The sequence below is a fragment of the Argiope bruennichi genome, chromosome 3, assembly GCF_947563725.1.
Source record: "Argiope bruennichi chromosome 3, qqArgBrue1.1, whole genome shotgun sequence".
Classification (NCBI taxonomy): Eukaryota; Metazoa; Arthropoda; class Arachnida; order Araneae; family Araneidae; genus Argiope; species Argiope bruennichi.
In genome coordinates this window covers 18,126,919-18,147,838 of record NC_079153.1, presented here as the reverse complement: position 1 = coordinate 18,147,838, position 20,920 = coordinate 18,126,919, and the positions used below count along the sequence as shown (strand labels likewise).

The following is a 20,920-nucleotide window of genomic DNA, read 5'->3' as shown; positions in this document are numbered from 1 at the left end:
ATAACGAGGACGACACAAGAGTTGGCACTCCCTTCTCCAAACTTCCGTACTACACCAATTGGAGGACCTTTGGTCTCGACGGATTTAATGTACAAAGACCCACTTACACGGTGGTTCTTCAGTTGAATGAAGTCCCAAACTTGGGTTCCCCGAGATCGAATCCGAGCCTTACCACCTGCCTACGCGACCTTGTCCACCTGTGTGCGTGTGTGCTAACGTACACTTTATATACATATCATTTTTTTAATCTTTACTATTAGTAGAGATAACAAGAAAAAACCCCTTCTGTAGAATTTCACTACAAATAATTATGATTGAAATTGGAAATAATTGAATTAAGAGATAATAAAAGCATATATTAACATACATTTTGCATACCTTTAATTGCGTTATATGCAGGTACTTAGTGTTTATATTAAAATAAATTGAGTTATATTAAAATTCATTTTTCTTCTTCTGTTAGTGAAGTTTAGAATCTATTCAAAAGCTGCTATCAAATAGATGCTCGACTTAAATTCTGATAATTGATTCATTGCGTTATAAAACTCAGTACATCATGTAATATAGCTCTTACTGGGCTGATCTTTAATATGCAACTAGTTATATTAAAGCTCACTGCCGCGATTGGAGTTACATTTCAATGGAGTGACTCATATTTCATTTAGAAATCTCTTTTAATTTTTTTTTTTCAATCTTGAAAAAGCGCTATTAAATTTTAACATATGTTAAATGTTAAAATTTAAGGAACCTGAATGTAATGGGGCTAATATTTAAAAAAAAATCAAATTAAAAATGTGGGGAAATTAGTAACTGATAATATTATTTATCCTCTTTAAGTTTTTCAAAAAAAATTATTTTAACTTTTCAATTTAAAATTTAAAATTTCGGGGAATACCGGATTATCTTAAGGCAGTGTGGCTGAAGATTTTTTTTAGCAATTTTCCTATTTTTCTCAGAATCCATTTCAGTACTTAATTCAAGTTTTCTCAATCCATTTCAGTTAGAAACCATTTAATTCTGTTAAAAATAAAAAAAAAAGCATAACTACAGCATTTATACGAAGATAATTTGTTTATTCCTATTAGAAAGAATTAGAATTAAAAAAGGATAATGTCACAAATATCATTAATTCCAAATTACTGACAAAAATTTGAAACTATCACAATCAAAAAAGGAATAGAAGGGACTTTAAAGAAACAAATTCTTGGAATTTTGATATAATAATAGCATACAAGTATTACTAATATTAATGGCCTTTTTCTTCCACAACTTGGTTATGAAATCTCTTGTAATTCCCACAGAAGTTTTGATAAAAATTCCTCATACATTATCGGGCAGCAGTAGGATTATTATCAAGTTAAAAGGTGTATTAAATGTTTCCAATTCAATAACTAGATGAGAAAAGAGTAAACTTACAAGTTCAAAATAGAAAATAGCATTTTAATAGGTAAATTAATGCGGTGTGCTGTAATTGAATCTTTTTTTAAGGCAGTCGAACTTTTTTATTAAAGATAAAGCTGTAACCACCAAATGGCATTGGTGATTTAATGCTACATATTTAAAAAAAATGTCAACAATAAAATGCTAATATAAATTAATTAACTTTTTAATAATAGTGATAGCAAAACATCAAATTAGGAGTCCAAACTCCGTTTTAAATATTTAATTTAATTGCGTTTTTGCAATGGAAAATTATCATACAACAATTTCGTATGTTAGTAGTTGGTAAACTAAGAAAAAATTTCAAAAGTTCTGTTTTCTTAATAACTAAAAGCGTCAATTAATGGATAAGGAGTTAAAAGAAGAAAGTCACTTATGTAAATTACCAGCAAAAGTCTGAGGAATGATCCTTTGATACCACGATGAGTTCTTTAAACGTAAAGAAGCTGTCTAAACTTTGCAAGTGAAAAAACAAGATCCGAATAAAGGATAAATATTTATCTCTCGAAAGTCAAATCGCCGACGTAAAGTTTGAATAGACAGTAAATATTTGATAGTTAAACTTCTGATCAAAGCAAATGAACTGAATAGGAGTCAAAGAACCGTTATTTAAATTCTAGACGAAAACAAAACCACTATGTTTATTTCGACTTCGAATAACACCCTATTTTTGGGCAAACAATAAATATATTTTTAGAAGGACTTCGTGATTTTTAAATGGCCTCAAATGGCCATTAAAAATGACGGGAATGGTATCTTAGCAGCTACCTTTGTCAACACTTTCCCATACTAAGTCTTTCTGAGCTTGTTCATTCATCCTTCCATAGTGGTCAGATGGCAAGGTCTCGGCTTCTTATCTGGAGTGTTTCAGGTTCGAGACCCGATTCGTCTTGCAAGTGAGCTTAGTGCACGTTAAATAAATATATAGGGGCCAAACGGCCTTCCGCTGGTGTAGGGTTGAAATTTAGAGAGGGGGTGCCAACTCAGGTGTCGTAATCGTCATCTGACCGTGGTTCAAAACTACAAGGTCCGTCTCAAAATAACCCTAGTGTTGCTTTAAAAAGGGGACATTAATATAACTATACTAAACTCATTCAACTTACAGAGTACCTAGAGGTTCGTAGGTATATTATAGGGGAAAAAGCTCTAAAAAAGGAAAAATAAATTATATGCAAAGAGATATTGCACTTTTTTGCAATCGGATATTAAAATTATAAAAATGCATTTTCAAAGGAAAAATTCATGAATATAATATTTTTGAAAAATATTTTGTCGAAACATTCCTCATGTGATCCTACATTCTCAAGTCAAAAAGTACTACGCATGCCATTTAACATTTTTAACATGTACCTAATATTGTATTCCATATATAATCATCATTTAGACTCTTAGATTGAGCTATAATGCTACATTAACTTTCTGAATACCAAAAATTTGTTAATCCTCAGTTGTTGCTATTATATTACTAGAAAAAAAAATGATATCATGAAAATATTTTCTAACATTTCATATAATAATTCTAAGCTATCAAATATATATAAGGCAAAAAGAGGAAAAGCGCTTCTCATGACCACACACAAATGTTCCCCTTTGAGTTAATAATTTTTTCCCTAAACACTATTGCTTATATTCATTAAAAATTAAATTAAAATCTAATAAAATACTTAAATAAATCATTTTATAATATAGATTTAAAGATTATTCTAATGATTATTACTCAAATGTCACGAATAGAAACAAAAAACGACATTAAATATATTTAAAAACATTTAAGAACCAATAAAGTTATGAAGGTTTAAATATTCCAATACAAGAATTATATAACAATACAAAAAAATATATAAAACAAAAACAGAAAAAGAATACTTAAAGCAGCAAACGGTTTTGTCTGAAATAAGTATTAAAAACTTAGCAGATGTTCAGGCTATAAATTCAAGATGTCCCGCATTCAATCCAAATTTAAATTCCCTAAACACAATTTATATATATCAAACAAGCATAAATTAACTTTATAGATCAAATGGTATTATAGCTTTCTCCTTACAATTAAATGGCTATAATAACACAAGAGCTATAATTTTACCATAAATAATCCTAATGCTTATTGCCTGGACAAATTTTAAATGTAATTAAAGAAGTAATTTACGCATCATTTCTTAATTAATTTTGAAATAACTTTATACATATTTTACTGAAAATTTATGGATTGTTCAAATATTTAAACGAATTGTTGCGTTAAATGCACAGGGAACATAATTATGGTCGTTAGATCGTTGTAATCGTTAAGTGGTTATGTTTAGGGCAAATGGCTCAAAGTCTTCATCCTATGTTAAAGCATCCAACTAAATGGAAACAAACCACAATTTATTTGTGCTTTAATTGCAATAGTTTTCATTTCGCCATTAACTGATTACTCATTAGTTAGACTGCAGGAAACTCTAATTTATTACTTTTGGAAAGTATTCACGATTTAGTTATTAGTTTGACTTTCTAACGGCCATTTTCCCTTGCCTGCATTTTAATCTCCGAGACAATTTTACCATTTACTAACCTATTTCAGCCTTTAAGTTATTTAAACCATGTCTTTATTTTAGATTTTTGAAGCTTTAAATTGTACTCTCAAAAGTATTGATATTTTTTTTTCTAATACATAAATAATTTACTACATGATTTTAATATATTAAAATTAATGTTTAGCTATTTTCGTCAGCAAACTGTTGGCATATTACACTAATAGTATGAATTTAGCCATTTCAACCACTTTAATTAGCTATATCTTATCATAACAAAACAAAAATTAGTTTATACTCTCACAACAGTGTTCCTGCCTCTAGATATATGACAAAGCAGGGAAATTAATTAGCAAAATCACTCTAGTTGGTAAAATTGGGGAGTGTTTCAAATTTTTATTTTTTAATAGCTCTTGAAACTAGAGCACCGTGAAAGATATATCCCATTTAGTCACTATGATCTTTCATAGTAAATACAAACTGGTGTAATTAATTCAGTAATAAGTACTGAGGAACTATTCCATTACTTTTTATCATAAAGAATATGCAGGAAAGTAGAGTTTACGAAATTTCTCTCAAAAATGTAGAGACGACAATTTTGATTTATTTACATGCCCTAGGCTTTCATATGAAATTAAAATCGATGAAATCGGAACAGTGGTTGGAGTTTTGAAACACTGAATTTGTGAAATCTTATCAGCGCTTGGAGTTTTGAAACATTGAATGAATTGATGAATTCGAATTAGAGGTCGGTGTTTTGAAACAATGAATTGATGAAGTTGGATCAGTGGTTGGAATTTTGAAACAGTGAATTGATGAAGTCGAATTAGTGGTTAGTGTTTGAAACAATGAATTGATGAACTCGAAACAATGGCTGGTGTTTTGAAACAGTGAATTGATGAAGTCGAAACAATGGCTGGTGTTTTGAACCAGTATATTGGTAAAATCTGACCAACTGTTGGAGTTTTGAAACAGTAAATTGATGAAGTCGAAACAATGGCTGGTGTTTTGAAACAGTGAATTGATGAAGTCGAAACAATGGCTGGTGTTTTGAAACAGTGAATTGATGAAGTCGAATTAGTGGTTAGTGTTTGAAACAATGAATTGATGAACTCGATCCAATGGTTGGAGTTTTGAACCAATATATTGGTAAAATCTGACCAACGGTTGGAGTTTTGAAACAGTGAATTGATGAAGTCGAAACAATGGCTGGTGTTTTGAAACAGTGAATTGATGAAGTCGAAACAATGGCTGGTGTTTTGAAACAGTGAATTGATGAAGTCGAAACAATGGCTGATGTTTTGAAACAGTGAATTGATGAAGTCGAAACAATGGCTGGTGTTTTGAAACAGTGAATTGATGAAGTCGAAATAGTGGCTTGTGTTTTGAAACAGTGAATTGATGAAGTTGGATCAGTGGATCTTCAATTTTTATAATTAGTTTAAATATGAAGAATTTTGTAAATGAATGAAGGGAATGAACTATATTATCAGTAGAAAATGTATAAGAAAATTCGCTCAGTTATATATAATTTTTTTAAATACAAAACTCTTGGTTAAAAACTTTTTACATGTAGGAATGAATTTCAATGATGCCTTAGATAGTTAAACTGTTTTGCAAATATCCATTTAATTTAACTACGTGTTGCGATGTGGCTTAACGTTACTTCCTGCTTGTCCTATATGATATTAAAACTCTCTCTATATATATATATAAAACTATATATATATATATATATATATATAAAACTATATATATATATATATATATATATATAAAACTATATATATATATATATATATATATATATATATATATATATATATATATATATATATATATATATATATATATATATATATATATATATACACAATCACAAGGTGACTACTCCGATTCATCCTGAGGCACGGACAAATCTGAATAACAGGAAAGCCGAGACAAATTAATAGGAATTGTGGTTGAGTCCTAAGAGCCAAAGTCATGGAACTTTTTCTCCCGGGGGAGGTATATGCCGCCATCTATGACGAGACATACCCAACACCATTTTTTAACCCACACAGATGGCGAGAATCAATTACTATACCGGAAGTATCTCATCCTCATAACTGAGGTGTCCCCAGTGGGATCCACTGCGCTTCCTCTGATAAAGTAAATCATATCACTGACTCACTGACTCGCCCGAAGGCACACGAATAAAAGTACTGAATGACCGGACCGCCGCAACTGCAACATTGGCGGGAACTGTGGTTGAGTCCTATTGACTTTCACCGGCCACGGTACAACCCTTTCCGAAGGAAGTACATCCCGTCATTGATAGGAGGAGCCAGATCCTCCACCTTTTTGTGTACCCTCCAAGGTGGAGAGATCCAACCACCATACCGGGAGCATCTCATCCTCATTTCGAGGTGCTCCCCCGGGGGTTTCCACTGATAAAGTAAATTTATCTTAAGTGTAATAATTTCACTTCTATGCCATACTGGCATAGAAGTGAGGCAAAGTATAGAAATGTCCTTAAAACCAAACGATTTAAGGGCATTTCTATGCTTTGACATAAAAAGCAAAAGCAAAATTTAAAAGGGAATCTAACTTATAATCCAAACTATTTTAGCATGATAATATTTCCGAATTGAATCATCAGTTTTTATTTTGTTTCCTAAATTAGCCATTGATATAACAGAAATCATTTGTATGAAAAATGTGTTTAATGTCATCACAACACACATGTTGGAATGATATATACATAGGATTCAGTCTTAGATTTGGAAATCCTGCGCGCTTTTGAGCATGCGTCAGGAGACGTTTATTTCATCAATAAAAGAAGAAGAAAGGTGGTTGGAAAGATGAAAGGAGGAGATCTTTACATTTAGACTATAAGGTGAATGCAAAGTATTCACAGAATTAGGAAGCGCATTAACCTCTCATCTTTCTGCGTATCACCCTTAGCGAAATTCAATCGTCAGAATGTGCTTATCTCGGAGTCCTCGGCTTAAACGGAACCTGGTTCTTGAATCAATAAACATTGCACAACTCACCACTATATGCTTGAAAATAAATCCAATAAATAAAACAGTGCAAAATGTTTTTTATATATAAAATGTACTTAAAATATAAAATTTATTTAAATTAGAGAAAACAATAGTATGGAAATAAATGTAACATGAATAAAACATTATATTTTGAATTTAAAATGGAGTGATATGATGAGAAATTTTTGAGAAAAAAGTTAAATTTTTGATTATTTTTTCAATAAAAACTCTGAATTTTGAAGTACATATGTTAGTTTAAATAAGAGCAACTCCCAAGTAACTTCTATACATGTACAAAATATTGCAGATATTTTCAAAAAAGGCTTGTATATTTAAATAAAAGACAATATATTTTTAATTTTTCGTTTTGTATAGCAATATGTTTTTGCATAACATATTCGAATAACTTATGACACAATTCTTATAGAAAAATCACAAACATTATTTTTAATTTTTGGTTTTAATATAGCAATGATTTTTGCACACCTCATCAGATAATACTTAAAAACAAAGAGAACCAATATTATTTTCAACTTTTAAACAAAATGTTAAAATACGACTCTATAAATTTATCCAATACTAAAGAGAGCAAGAACCAAAGCATAGTTTCATATTGACTCTCATGTACTTCCAACTGTGGAATGCTTTAAAACTGGGAGATGGGTTTAGATGTTTTTCGTTTTTCTTCTACGACAGGAAAGAGATTGAACTCATGGAAACCCCACTCGTATTTCTAGCAAATAAAGAAAATACAGCCCAAAGAAAAATACAAAAAATAAACGAGTTGTCGTCATTTTAAAGCTTTTTACTAGGAATTCCATCCTGAATCATTCAGTTCACAGTGGTGGGCCTTTTCCTGCAATAAACATTGCTCTGATCTTTTTTTAAATGCTGAAGCAACAAACTTCTGTACGAATAAAAGCGCCTCTAGTTCGAAGAGAGTTTTCAAACTATTTCCTTTTTTGAAATATTAAGTAGTTCAATCGGTCGTAGTGAAAAAGTAAATTTTATGAAGAAGGTAAAACAAGTTCTTTTTATCCTCTTTGGGAGTTTTGCGGTGTTTAAAATTCTTCGAAGAACGTAATTCCACGTTTCTTTTTTTTTTAATCTGTTTCCAGTAACTGAATACTTCAAAAGTATTTCAAGAAAAAAAAATTGTTGGGAATAAAATGCAATGTAGTTTCTCTTTCTAATATTTAAAATTTTGAGATTTTTGAAAGTTTTACAAGAATAATGTTTACATAATGCAAAAATGAAATAATTTTATAAAAGTCGACCAGTTTATTTAGTAAATTTATATGATATTCAAATAAGTTGAATAAATTTTATTGATGTCTTACTTTATTACACCAAAGTGTAACATAATTACTGTTCAAAGGAAATTTTTTTAGCTATAAATTGAAAGAATTTCGATACTTTTAATATTTTTATAATAACATAATTACTGTTCCAAAGAAATTTTTTTAGCTATAAATTGAAAGTATTTCGATACTTTTAATATTTTTTATAATACTCTAATATGGTACTAATATGAAATTTTATTAGTACTGTACTTTATTAAATCAAAGAGTACTGGATACACAATTACAGTTTTAAGGATACATTTTTTGCCCTAAATCGAAAGTGGTTCTGCGTTTTTCAATAACTATTTAATTCCGGACCGTGTTATCGGGCAGATACGCAATTGCGCTATCTGCTCGATTTGAAAACTTTATTGAAACATAACTAGAAATGTTTACCTCCTCAGAGAAAGCAAAAATTATTGCAAATTTCTTATGAAATTGCGCGCGCTATAGCAAAGACAAGGCACAACAAATCCTGTCGATACTGCTACGTTCAGTGGTGGCGGGGTGGTCGGCTGTACGCAAGAAGAACCACAAGCTATAGCAAAGACAGTAGGCCAACAACCAGAATGAACAGTGCCATCGAGTAGTGTGAGCTGCTATCAGTCAGTCTTAACCGAGATACAGGTCCAAGAATACTTACGAATTCCTTGAGGCTAAAATTTATTTTATGATTAAACGAAAGTACAAATATTTTTCTCTTTTAAATATTTTACATTTATAGTATGTAAATATGTATTTCTGTCCCTACTCCTAGTGATAGTAAAGATGTGCGTGTGCATGCATGCACATCTGTGATTGTGAATATGGATGTTTGCGTGCATGCGTGCGTGCACATATATATAAATGTGCACATCTGCTCGTGTGTTGATGCTCTGCAAGTCAACACACACGCCATTTTATCTATAGCTATCAAGCATGGCATATATATACTTAGCAAAGTAGTAATATGCCTTTCAAGTTTTTAAATTTTAATTTGGTCTTTTAATTAACTAAAAATTAAGCTAAATGGCTTTTTGCCGATTATTGCATGGAATATAATATTACCATAAATATACATTTTATACACTTCAAAATTCTTAGAAATCGAATGTTAATGTTACCAGTTCAATAGTCGTGAAAAGTTTCGTCAATGTTGGCATTTTTTTAAATTTTTTCCCTTTAATTCCAGTAATACATTACATTATTACCCTGAAATTCAATACGTGATTTTCTTTCATTGTTTAAAGCCAAAGAAAAAATATTTTTCTATATAGTTTGCCAAGTGAACAAAAAAGTAATTTTTCAACACTGTAAAAATTAGAAGAGAGATGAACTGGGCATTTATATTTTTAATAGAACTAATGGCATCATCAGACTATTTTCCATTAGAGCGATTCATATATTCAATTAACAGGGCATCTGGACAAATTAATATATTCCTAAAATTCTGGAGGGACTGCGTCATACATTTCAGTTTCTAAATCGCTATGATGTCAGAGCATTCATGAAAATATTCAAGGCCAGAACATGTTTAGAATAGTACAAGTGTAAGATAGTTAAAATGATAGGGTTAGGATGTCTGACACTTTCATATAATCATGGACATGAAGTTATATTTAAAAGATCGAACTGAAAGTAATATGCTCAATATTAACGGCGAACCAATTGTTCGTAAAACGTGACTAGTTCGAAATAAATTCGGAAAGCCATTTTGAATAAAACAAAATGTTTTAAAAACATTATTTTTACTAGATCAGTCATTTTTTTAATGTAAAATACAATGTGTTAAAAACATTTTTTTGTATATGTCAAAACAAAAGATGATAAAATTAAAATCAAATTTTTAGACCAATCTAATTAAAAAAGTAAATGAGATTAAAAGAGATAATCATTATAAACTTATATATTTTTTGAAGAAAAAAAAGAATACACGTATTTTGGACAATTCTGAAGGATGAATCGTTTGGTCAATAACTAAAAAAATCGATATAGATAAACATTGGAATGTTTTTTTTAAATTTTAATTAAAACTTTGAATAATTAAAAATTAAAAGAGATTTTATAGTTTTCCTCGATAACTTTATAAATACGCAAAAAGGATTTTAACATCATTTTCAAATTAAAAAATCTGTCTTTCAATGCTTTGCTTCACAGTGTCCAATTCTTTTTATTGTATTTAGTTTTAATGGAACAACGGCGGAAATGGTACAGATTGATCTACTGTCTTTTCGAAGTATTAAAATCGCATTAAGCAACTCTGAGCAAGTCTGCTTGTAGAACATCCTCCATCAAGTTAAATTTTCTCTACATCTATTTTTCACCTTCATACGCAAGATATTTTGCACATTTTCTAACTACAATGTTCATTTAGCTGCCCCTTTTACAGCTCTAGTGCGCCGTGTTCTAGCTGTTGGAACACTCCCAAAATAATCAACGTAATGAGCAGAGTTTTCACATACATTTATTTGCGTACTGTTTTAGTCCTGAATAGGTTACCTACAGCTTTTTTTTTTGTTTAGTTCTAAACTTTTACTGTTTCTGTGCCTAATCTAGTCCTTAGCTAATTATGACAATGAAATGTTGGTGCAAAAAATATTATCATAAATTTTATAAACTTTAAAACGTCGTACAATATACTCAAGAAGAAACGTTTAACAATAATAATCTTTCGTACAGTACAGAATGTATTGTACGAATGTATTGTAAATGAATACACCAAATTTCCAGAAACGTTAAAAAGAAAACACAGTATAATTTTATTGTTTATTCAAAATTGCAAATAAAGTTGAAAATTTAAAATCAACACAATTATAAATATTCATTACAAGTACCGCCAAAAATATCAAAGTAACACAATATTTTATCCCATAGTTTTTCACTGATGTGTGATCTCTAATACAGTGACCAACAGATGAACATATCTTAAGTTCCTCAACGTCAATTAGTAGCTATGGAATAAACACCTGTTGTTTGACATAAATCCATAGTCCTGTTGTTTGATACAGATCCATAGCCTTGTTGTTTGATACAGATCCATAGTCCTGTTGTTTGATACAGATCCATAGTCCTGTTATTTGAGGTAGATCCATAGTCCTGTTGTTTGATGTAGATAAATAGTCTTGTTGTTTGATACAGATCCATAGTCCTGTTATTTGAGGTAGATCCATAGTCCTGTTGTTTGATACAGATCCATAGTCTTGTTGTTTGATACAGATCCATAGTCCTGTTGTTTGATACAGATCCATAGTCCTGTTATTTGAGGTAGATCCATAGTCCTGTTGTTTGATACAGATCCATAGTCCTGTTGTTTGATACAGATCCATAGTCCTGTTATTTGAGGTAGATCCATAGTCCTGTTATTTGAGGTAGATCCATAGTCCTGTTGTTTGATACAGATCCATAGCCTTGTTGTTTGATACAGATCCATAGTCCTGTTGTTTGATACAGATCCATAGTCCTGTTATTTGAGGTAGATCCATAGTCCTGTTGTTTGATGTAGATAAATAGTCTTGTTGTTTGATACAGATCCATAGTCCTGTTATTTGAGGTAGATCCATAGTCCTGTTGTTTGATACAGATCCATAGTCCTGCTGTTTGATATAGATCCATAGTCCTGTTGTTTGATATAGATAAATAGTCTTGTTGTTTGATATAGATCATGAGTCCTATTGTTTGATATAGATCATGAGTCCTGTTGTTTGATATAGATCCAGAAACAAAATCGAGCATCGACATTCACGTATATCTGCATCTTTTCAAAGCTTCACACCAGACAAACAGAAAAAATTTGGAGGTGAATTATCGCTATCTTTCGATATCCTTCGTATTTCTGAAGAAGCTCATATTTAACTTATATTCAATTTAAACTTTAAACTATTATTTTTGAATTCAGATAAGCAACAAGTGATTTGTTTTCTTTTAAGAAACCTGCTAAATTGAGATACTCATTTATTAACATCCTGCATTTTCAAATAAAATTTAAACTTTGTTAGAGATCTGTCTTTATTTATTTATTTCAAAAACTGACTCGAAAAAGATATTCAAATTTCCCCCTAAATAATTCCCATGAAAATATAATTTATACTTCATTGATCAGACCAAAGATTCAGCAGCAAATTTCTCGATACTTACCGCCACGTAATCAAATTCTTGCAAGTAACTATTGAGTAGAGAAGTGTCGTCCATTATTTTATGGCTCCAAAAAGCGAAGGGCGCTTTTTCTTTAAGGGTCCGATCGGAGACCCAAGTTTTATGAAAAACAGAAAGCAAGCTGTTTCTTTGAGATAAGGAATTTATGTTCATCTTCCTTAAAAGGGGTTTGCCTTCTCCAACGTGCGGGGAAGAAACAAAATCTTGATTTATTCACTTTTTGTGACTGCTCAAGACTTTCTTTGGAAGCAACATATTACAGAAACTTTGTCCTCCATTCTTTTTCATTAGCCAAAATTTCTCAAGTCCTGAGGAACTGTTTTCCATTGATAAAAGTAATAGAGGAAGTGCACTCTTCGGGAAAGTGAACTTCAGAAGTCCTAGTCCTGGAAAACTTTTGTGGGAAACTGCCAATTATTTTAAAGTATTTTGATTTTGTTTTCCACTTGAAATCTGCATTGCCAGTTTGGACGAAGTAGTAACATCATCAGATGTTCACATTTCATACAGTTTTTATGTGAAATAATGAAACTAACTAAATCTACTTCGGAAGGAAATTTTCTATCTTATTTTCTTCGCCTTTTTGTGACTATTGCCTATGTATTTCAAAATAAATTATATAGATTCTTAGTTTGTCTTCTGTGTCTTAAAGAGAAAGAATTGAAATTTACAAAAAAATTCGAATTCGAGATTTTGACGAATCTCCGCGTTTCAGACCTGCCTGAGTTCGAAAATATATATTTTTGGGCAATATTTCTGCATCTGTTTGTCCATGATAAAAATAACTCAAAAACACTTTGTGCTAATCCGATGAAATTAGGTATGTGGTCTTTACATCAAAGTTGTAAATTTCTAACACATTTTGAAGAATACCCGTTCAAATGAAGCTTGTTTTTCTGGCTATTTAAATATAATTCAACACGATAACTACAAAACAAAAAGAGCGAGATGACTAAAATTCGGTACAAAGATTTAAGAGCTACAATGTAAACTCCTTTTAAATTTTGAGTCAAATCCAGCAAAAGGGTTAGCTGTCTGTCTATCTGTACTTTCAGAAACATGTAAACGCGATTACTCAAAATCTCATGGACTTAAGTGTATCATATTTGTTGCATGATTTTGTCACTATAAGTGTAGTTCTGGTGGTAGAATTTAAGTTTCAATCGTTTTGTGAAAACGCATCTAAAATACGAATTCGAGTTTCGGATACAATTAGCCACATGCCACGAATTAATCGCGGAAAAACACGCCAAGGTTCACTTAATACATTCAGTAAAATTGTTACTCATGCCAAAGGTTAAATATTTCATAACTGTACGCCAACTGTACTGTAAATGTACGCCAACTTGGTACGAACAAGACGTTCTTTAAGATAACGCCTTTATTAGAGAGTATGCGAGAAAATTTTGAGGAGACTGCTCCGGAAGTTTAAACTAGAGGATATTAACAGAGATACCTTACCTTAACAAATTAAAATCAAGTAAGTTCTGGCAAAGACGATTATTGTTAGCAAAATTAGAAATATATGAAAATAAATCCTTAAACTTACTAATTATACATCTAATAATATATTTTAACCTGTATCAAAGCAGTGGTGTTTCCATTTTGCCCATTGTATCCTATTTTCATAACTTATATATTCTTATAAGATAATTTTGATAACACCTTTGAAGATACATTATAATGTAAATGCAAACCAACGTACAAACTTATCTGGATAATTTTAAATCCGATATTTAAAAATATTCTTCGATACAGAGTCCTAATTAATGATAAAAGAAGTTAACTAACTTTTATGTAATAATACCTCATTTTACATATGATTTCATATCAAGTCTATAGTGTATTTTGAGAGGCATTTTGTTTCAAGTGCATAAAAATTAAAAGATTATAATAATATTCTTATAAAAATATGAGAGCTTGATTTAAATATATATATATATATATATATAATATAAATGTCAATCAATAATTAGCAATATGAATTCAAATGAATATGAACTTCAATTACAAAGTTACTTACTGTTCGTTTCAGGATTCCGAGACTAGCACTTCGCTAAGGGTGGTACGTAAGAAGACGAACGGTTAGTAAGATTTCTTCCGTGAATAATCTGAATTCACTCTTCTAAATGTAAATGTCTCCTCCTTTTAACTTTCCTTTCATCCCTTTTTTTGACAAGACAAATTCTTCCTGATAAATGGCGCAAAAGCGTTTAAAGTTTTAGAATCCAAGAAAAAAACAGTACCATAATGGATTGTTCAAAATAGACATGTTTTGGATTTTTTAGATGCATAGTAAATATTACTCAAGTATAAGCGAGGATATGCAGAATGCGGTTTCACGCGCACACACACTGTCGCATTTTTTTTTAATTCTCATTTGATATATCCAGACCTTGAATTTCATTCAGATACAGGACCCGGCAGAATAACGACAAGGCTACCGCAATGAAAGTGAAGTCAAAAAATCTTTTAACATTACAAAAACAATTGAAAGAATGATAGCCAAGGAGCGATATTGAAAATGAAGCGAAGAAATTATACACATTACCGAAGAAACTGAAAATTTAGGTTCCATTGCCATATTAAAAATGAAATGGAAGAAATCAATACACATTGCAAAAGAATCTGGTAAAATCCCAGCCATATGACCATACTGAAAATGTAATCGAAGAAACATACACATTAAGAAAGCTATTGGCAGAAAAGGGTTTTTAAATATAAATAAAGGTCAAAGAATCCATCGAGAATGATTATCAAAATGCAAATAATAAAGAGCTGAATCCTATAATAGCAACGAATATTAAAAGCAGAAACAGCTAAAAGAAGACAAAGTGCTTTTAACTTACACAAAGTAAGCGAAAAATTAAAATTCGCTGATTTTGCAGCTGAGATTTACCCAGATGAAGAGCAAAATCACATTTTATGAAAGGGGTGGTAAAACTCTGAGCTCCTTGTCGCAAAATTTTTAATTTAATACGCCAGTCATGGTACCAAGAAAAAATAGTCAATTTTTTAGCAACTGTATTATTTATTAAGTAAAAATGTGCTTACTTATTAAGTAAAAATAAAAATATATTTAACTAAAATTTACTTGATTTCCCCCCCATAGAACTATACAATCTACATACACTCTTAATTTGAACACTTTTTTGTCCATATTGTTGTCTTGTCGTGCGTGTCCCAGATTGTTGTCTTGTCGTGCGTGCAATGCATTCACGATGGTGCTATGTATTCATTGTGCTCCACAAATCTTCATTATTCCATGATTAAAATGGAATTATATTATGTGCGATTGGGTGTAAATCATCCATTGATCACTACTCCTTCACTAAAGAGTGACGATCCAGGGAAATTAATATTATTCCAAAAAATTTGCAAATTTCATATGAAATAAACTTGAGTTTATCAATTAATTAATTGTGGGTGTGGTGACTGGTGCACGTATAAATCTGTCGTGGTCAGAAAGTCCTCCATGTCGAGAGTAATGCCACTGGGGGTACTGGATCAGGGGTGATCGTTCTCTGATTCAGGTCTAAATTACGATCTGTGGATGAGTGAATGAAATGCATGAATGATGTCCGCCCCGTCAAAAGGGTTGTGACGCGTGAGTAGATAAGACGTACTCTTGGCCCTAGATGGCGCTAATGAAAAACAAGAGATGCTGTCTCGGCTTAAGGTGTACGTACACACTGGAAGATTTTTTTTTTTTCAATTTTAACTTTAAAAATCAGTTTTTTTACAGTAGGTTATTAATATATGTTTAAACTCATTTCAGTGAGAAAAAACCATATTACACTAATTATTAATTAATTAATTAATATTTAATGAGTCAATTAGCCTATTTTTTGAAACATGATACCCTAAATTCTAATTTGTACAGACACACAATTCTAGTTGGAAATGATGCCTAATATTAGTCTTCATGTTGTCTGCCTCAAACAAGTTATAAAAATGTATAGTTTTTTTTAAACAATTTTTTCATCAATGATGAATAGAAAAAGCGAGATTTTTTCTGTATTTTTAACTTTTATACATCTATTAAAAATTTATTTCTATAAATATAACTTTGATTAAGACACAAAACATCCGCAAATTCATTCAGATTATTTTGATATATAAATAACTGGATTTGGTTAATTTCCTGTTGAGTTATGATTGTTTGAATGAAGTAACATAATGGAAAAATATCATTCTTCATAAAATGAGTTTTAAAAACACCGTAACTAGAATTTTTAACGAAAGCACCTCAAGAAAAATAATTATAACTCGAGAAATATTTCGAATATTGACAACATCTTGGTATCGTTTGAAAGCTAAAGGATCAGAGAACATTATTAAGCAATAAAAAATATTTGATATTTTGAACTATTTTCGAAGTTTCAAGTGTGTACATACACCTTAAAATCACTGACTTCGTCAGCGGCTTGTCCATGATAAGGGCAATTAGAAACAATGACAATTAGTTAATTAATTTTTAACTAATGCTTATTCTTAATTTTTTAGACAATATTTTTCCTTTTTTTTAAACAAAAAACGATCACTCATTTTTAAATAACGCATTCTAGTGTTTAATTAAACCATGAGTTTACTTGTTAAACTTAGACTAGCAGGGCATTTCAGTGTAATTAAAGTAACTAATCGCCTTTGGCGACCAGAGTATTGACTTTTTAAGCTGCTACTATGATTAATAAAGAATGCATTTTTTTTTTTTAATTTTTACTTTGATCTTTTATATGACGGAAATAATATGAATCCACTTTAATCAGTTTACTACAAATAAAAAATGTATGCATTGTGAAATAAAAGCGGAAATAAATATTTTATTATATATGAAAAGATATGCAGAAGTATATGATTAAAAGTTTTGATGAAAGAATTTGAATTAAATCATAGTATTTAAAAATCATCACGAATCGTGTATCAAATTACTAAAATTAAGAGAAAATTTCTAAGGAAATGAAATTGTCATTATTAAAAATGTAAACATTTGAGTATTAAGATAATATAAAGACTATTTTAGTAAGATATTTGTTTTGAAAGATATAAACATAAATTTCAGTAGGCAAATCATAGAGATTACCTATATGGTAACAGTTAAATTTTAAACTTGATAGAACTTCTTATTTGAAGCTCACTTCTTAATTTCTTTTAGTTTCATTCTTCTAACTGAAAGTACTTTATGGTGACATGGTGAGCCCTCTCCAGAACATTTCTAATAATATTTTACATATTAATTAATTAATTAATTAAGATAAATGTTAAATTCAATGTAAAAACGCACAACGAATTAGTCTGAAAATTGTACAAGGGTTTATTTGCATTTGACTGTTGCCAAATGTAATACTTATGCGCTATAATACTTAATGCGCTGTTAATACTTATTGTTCAACAATAAGTATTAACAGTGATTTTTGTAACATATATGTTAATGACTTTATATATATATATTTGTCACTGGAGGTTGGAGCCGATGCCATTTTGTTAAGCAAACTTTTCACACAAATGCAGTAATTCATATAATTCTAATTCTCAAAACTTGAGCGAATATTAATGATTAAATTCCTTATAATTCCATGAAAAGCAGAATATCTAATGTTGAGCATAAGAAACTAAGCATACGAACTTTAAATTACAATTTTACAACATTAATAAAAGTCGAAAACAACAAATTAAAACGAAATTTGCTTGCTTATGGAATAGTTTTCTTTTTAATAAACTTTCCTTTAGTCAACTTTGTATTACTTTTCTCGATAGAAGTACGAACTAGAAATTGAACTTCATGAAGGAAATGAGTAAAGAACCTTTTCATCTTTCCTCTCATAATTTCATTTTCCATGCCACTGGTTTTGCTCATTTCCTTTGAAAACAAGAAAATAGTTTCTTCTAGAACAAAATCAATAATTGCTTCCATAAATCTTTAAATTTGATTGTGAAATTGAATTTGTTTTCTAAGGAATATTTTATTCATCTAGTTGTTTCTCAAAATGTCATGTAATAACGAGGTCATATTTTGATTTTGAAAAATATATTAAATTAACTATTCATATGAATTAGTTTTACAGGGCATCAATTTTGAGAATCATAATTATTTGGGAAAATCTTTGAATATAATAAGAAAACTGTCAAAGAATGCCTTTGTTGGCAACAAATAATCTTGCGATATATTATCTTTTCAGATGAACATCATGAAAATACCTTTTAAAAATTTATTCTGAGAGGATTAGTTCCTAATTTTAAAGTTAGGACATGACAACTCTGTCTTAAAAATATAAACGCTATAAAGTAGAATTAAATTCGCTTTCATTCTTATGGCTAGAATACAGATGATCCAGGAACTAGAGAAATTCTTTTTTAAATTTATCTTTATAATATATGCTATTAAATTCTTAAAATATTTTTTAAAAAAAATTTCCAAAATTCATGAAAACTTTATAGTACTATTAAATCTGCATCATCAAAAAATAAAAAAACAATTTTTACAAGATTTATTTTTATGCGACTATAGTTTCGGAAGTTTTGTATAAAATCACTATAAGTCAACCTAGTTTTTAATTAATTAAAAACCTATTAAAAAGAATTGTCTACGAAAGGCATATTTCTCCTCTCCAAAGTATATTTGTGCTAAATTCGCTAGCTGTAAGTCAAATGTTGCGATCTTTCGACTTTCATCACACATATTCATTTTTATTGTTGATAGAGATATCAACAAATACTGCCTTAAAAATGCATATATTGTTGTTATTGTTTTTGTTATTTTTTAATAATAAATTGTTAAATGAATTTTAATAACCATAAATATCAGTTATTTTCATTAAAAAGTTATATAAAGCTTTTTATTTATAAATAAAACTAAATACTCAAAACAACAATGTTAAACTGATTATTACATATCTCTATCTCTAAATCCTATCTTATCTATCCCAACTAAAAATAAAGCAGAGTATGTTTGTTAAGCTCCATAGACCAAATCATTTGAACTAAAGCTACTAAATTTGACAAGCATATATTTTGGAAGGCGAATATGAGCACTTCTAGAGATAAGTTTGAAATTATGGTTAGAATCTGAATTAATTAAATATTACGAGATTTAATTATTATGGTAATTGAATTAATTAAATATTATGGTACTTTCCTATAGTAACTTACGAAAGTATTGCAGTTTAAAAATAATTACTATGTCATCTAAAAAAAATTATTATCTTCACAATACCAATTTTTTCCCAGTTTTTATCATATTTTAAATAAATTTTAATCGTGTTTTACATTAATATTATAATTTATTGTTGAAGTAAAAACCCAAATAGTTTTTATTGTTGGTAATATTGTTTAATATTGGCATTTTTTCCTGTTAATAATTAAAGAATGAAATCACTGCTTACTATCCCATTATAAATAGATTTCTATTTAAAGTATGCTTTTAATTTACTTTTAAAATTTGTTGAACTTGCAAATAAGGATTAGCTTTAGAAATAAGGCTGCTTATTTTGTAAACAATTTATTTTAAGTGCATCCATTTTTAAGCATTTCACATTTTAACATATTATAATTGGATGCATAAAAATAAATTGAAATTGTTTTTCTATTTCAGTGTACTGAATATTTTGTTGAATCAGAGAATTTTTATTAAATAATCGTCTGAATTATTACCCAAATTAGGAAAATTATTCTGTATTATGTAAAATATTTAAATCCTGAATTATTTTACAATTTGTTCTCATATTTCAAATAAGAATTTTTATTTTCATCAAGAAAATTTTAGCATTCGTTGAAATTTGAACATATTCGTTTTTCGAATTAAAGTTCGAATTGTAGATGAGATGACAGAAATTTGGGGAGATACATGTCACAATAAAAGGGATGGTGTAATTTTTTTTATAATAATACGTATTACTACATGAACAACAAAATATGAAATTAAAAATATTCTGTCGATGAAGAAATCAAGAGCAAACTACATGAAATATTCAACTGAAAATTTTAATGACTTCCTTTCTAGCAAACCAGCTGGTTACCAAAAGCGGCTAGTTGTATGTGTATTTAAAGGAGTTTTACAATTTAGACCGTTTAACTGACAGCTTCCAAATTTAGCACATATATTCCTTAAATAATGAAAATTTGTTTTTTTTATATTTTAATGACAATTCTAATTAAATTAATATTAAATTGAATACCGAAATTATTGCATGCTAATTTCCGAATATATTATAATTCAAAAAGGAATTTTACACTGTTTCAAAATTTAAAAAATCGTCTTTTTAATGATATTAATTTAATAAATGTACATATTTTTTTCTGGATTCAGAAAATTTCTAAAAAATTTTTTTTTCTTGCATACTTTTAAACAAATGTCCTAAAATTCAAACCGTTTTCATTGATTCAACAAATATTTAATCGTATGAGTTTTTTTTTTTTTTTTTTCAATTTTTGAAAGCTAAAGGAGAATCCTGTTTTGTATCTGCACAGT

The 20,920-nt window shown here is 29.4% G+C and overlaps 1 protein-coding gene across 3 annotated transcripts in view; it reads right to left on the bottom strand.

Moving 5' to 3' along the window:
• LOC129963679 (sushi, von Willebrand factor type A, EGF and pentraxin domain-containing protein 1-like) overlaps nucleotides 1-20,920 on the bottom strand; it is a 641,663-nt gene that overhangs the window by 551,934 nt on the left and 68,809 nt on the right. The window lies entirely within an intron of this gene.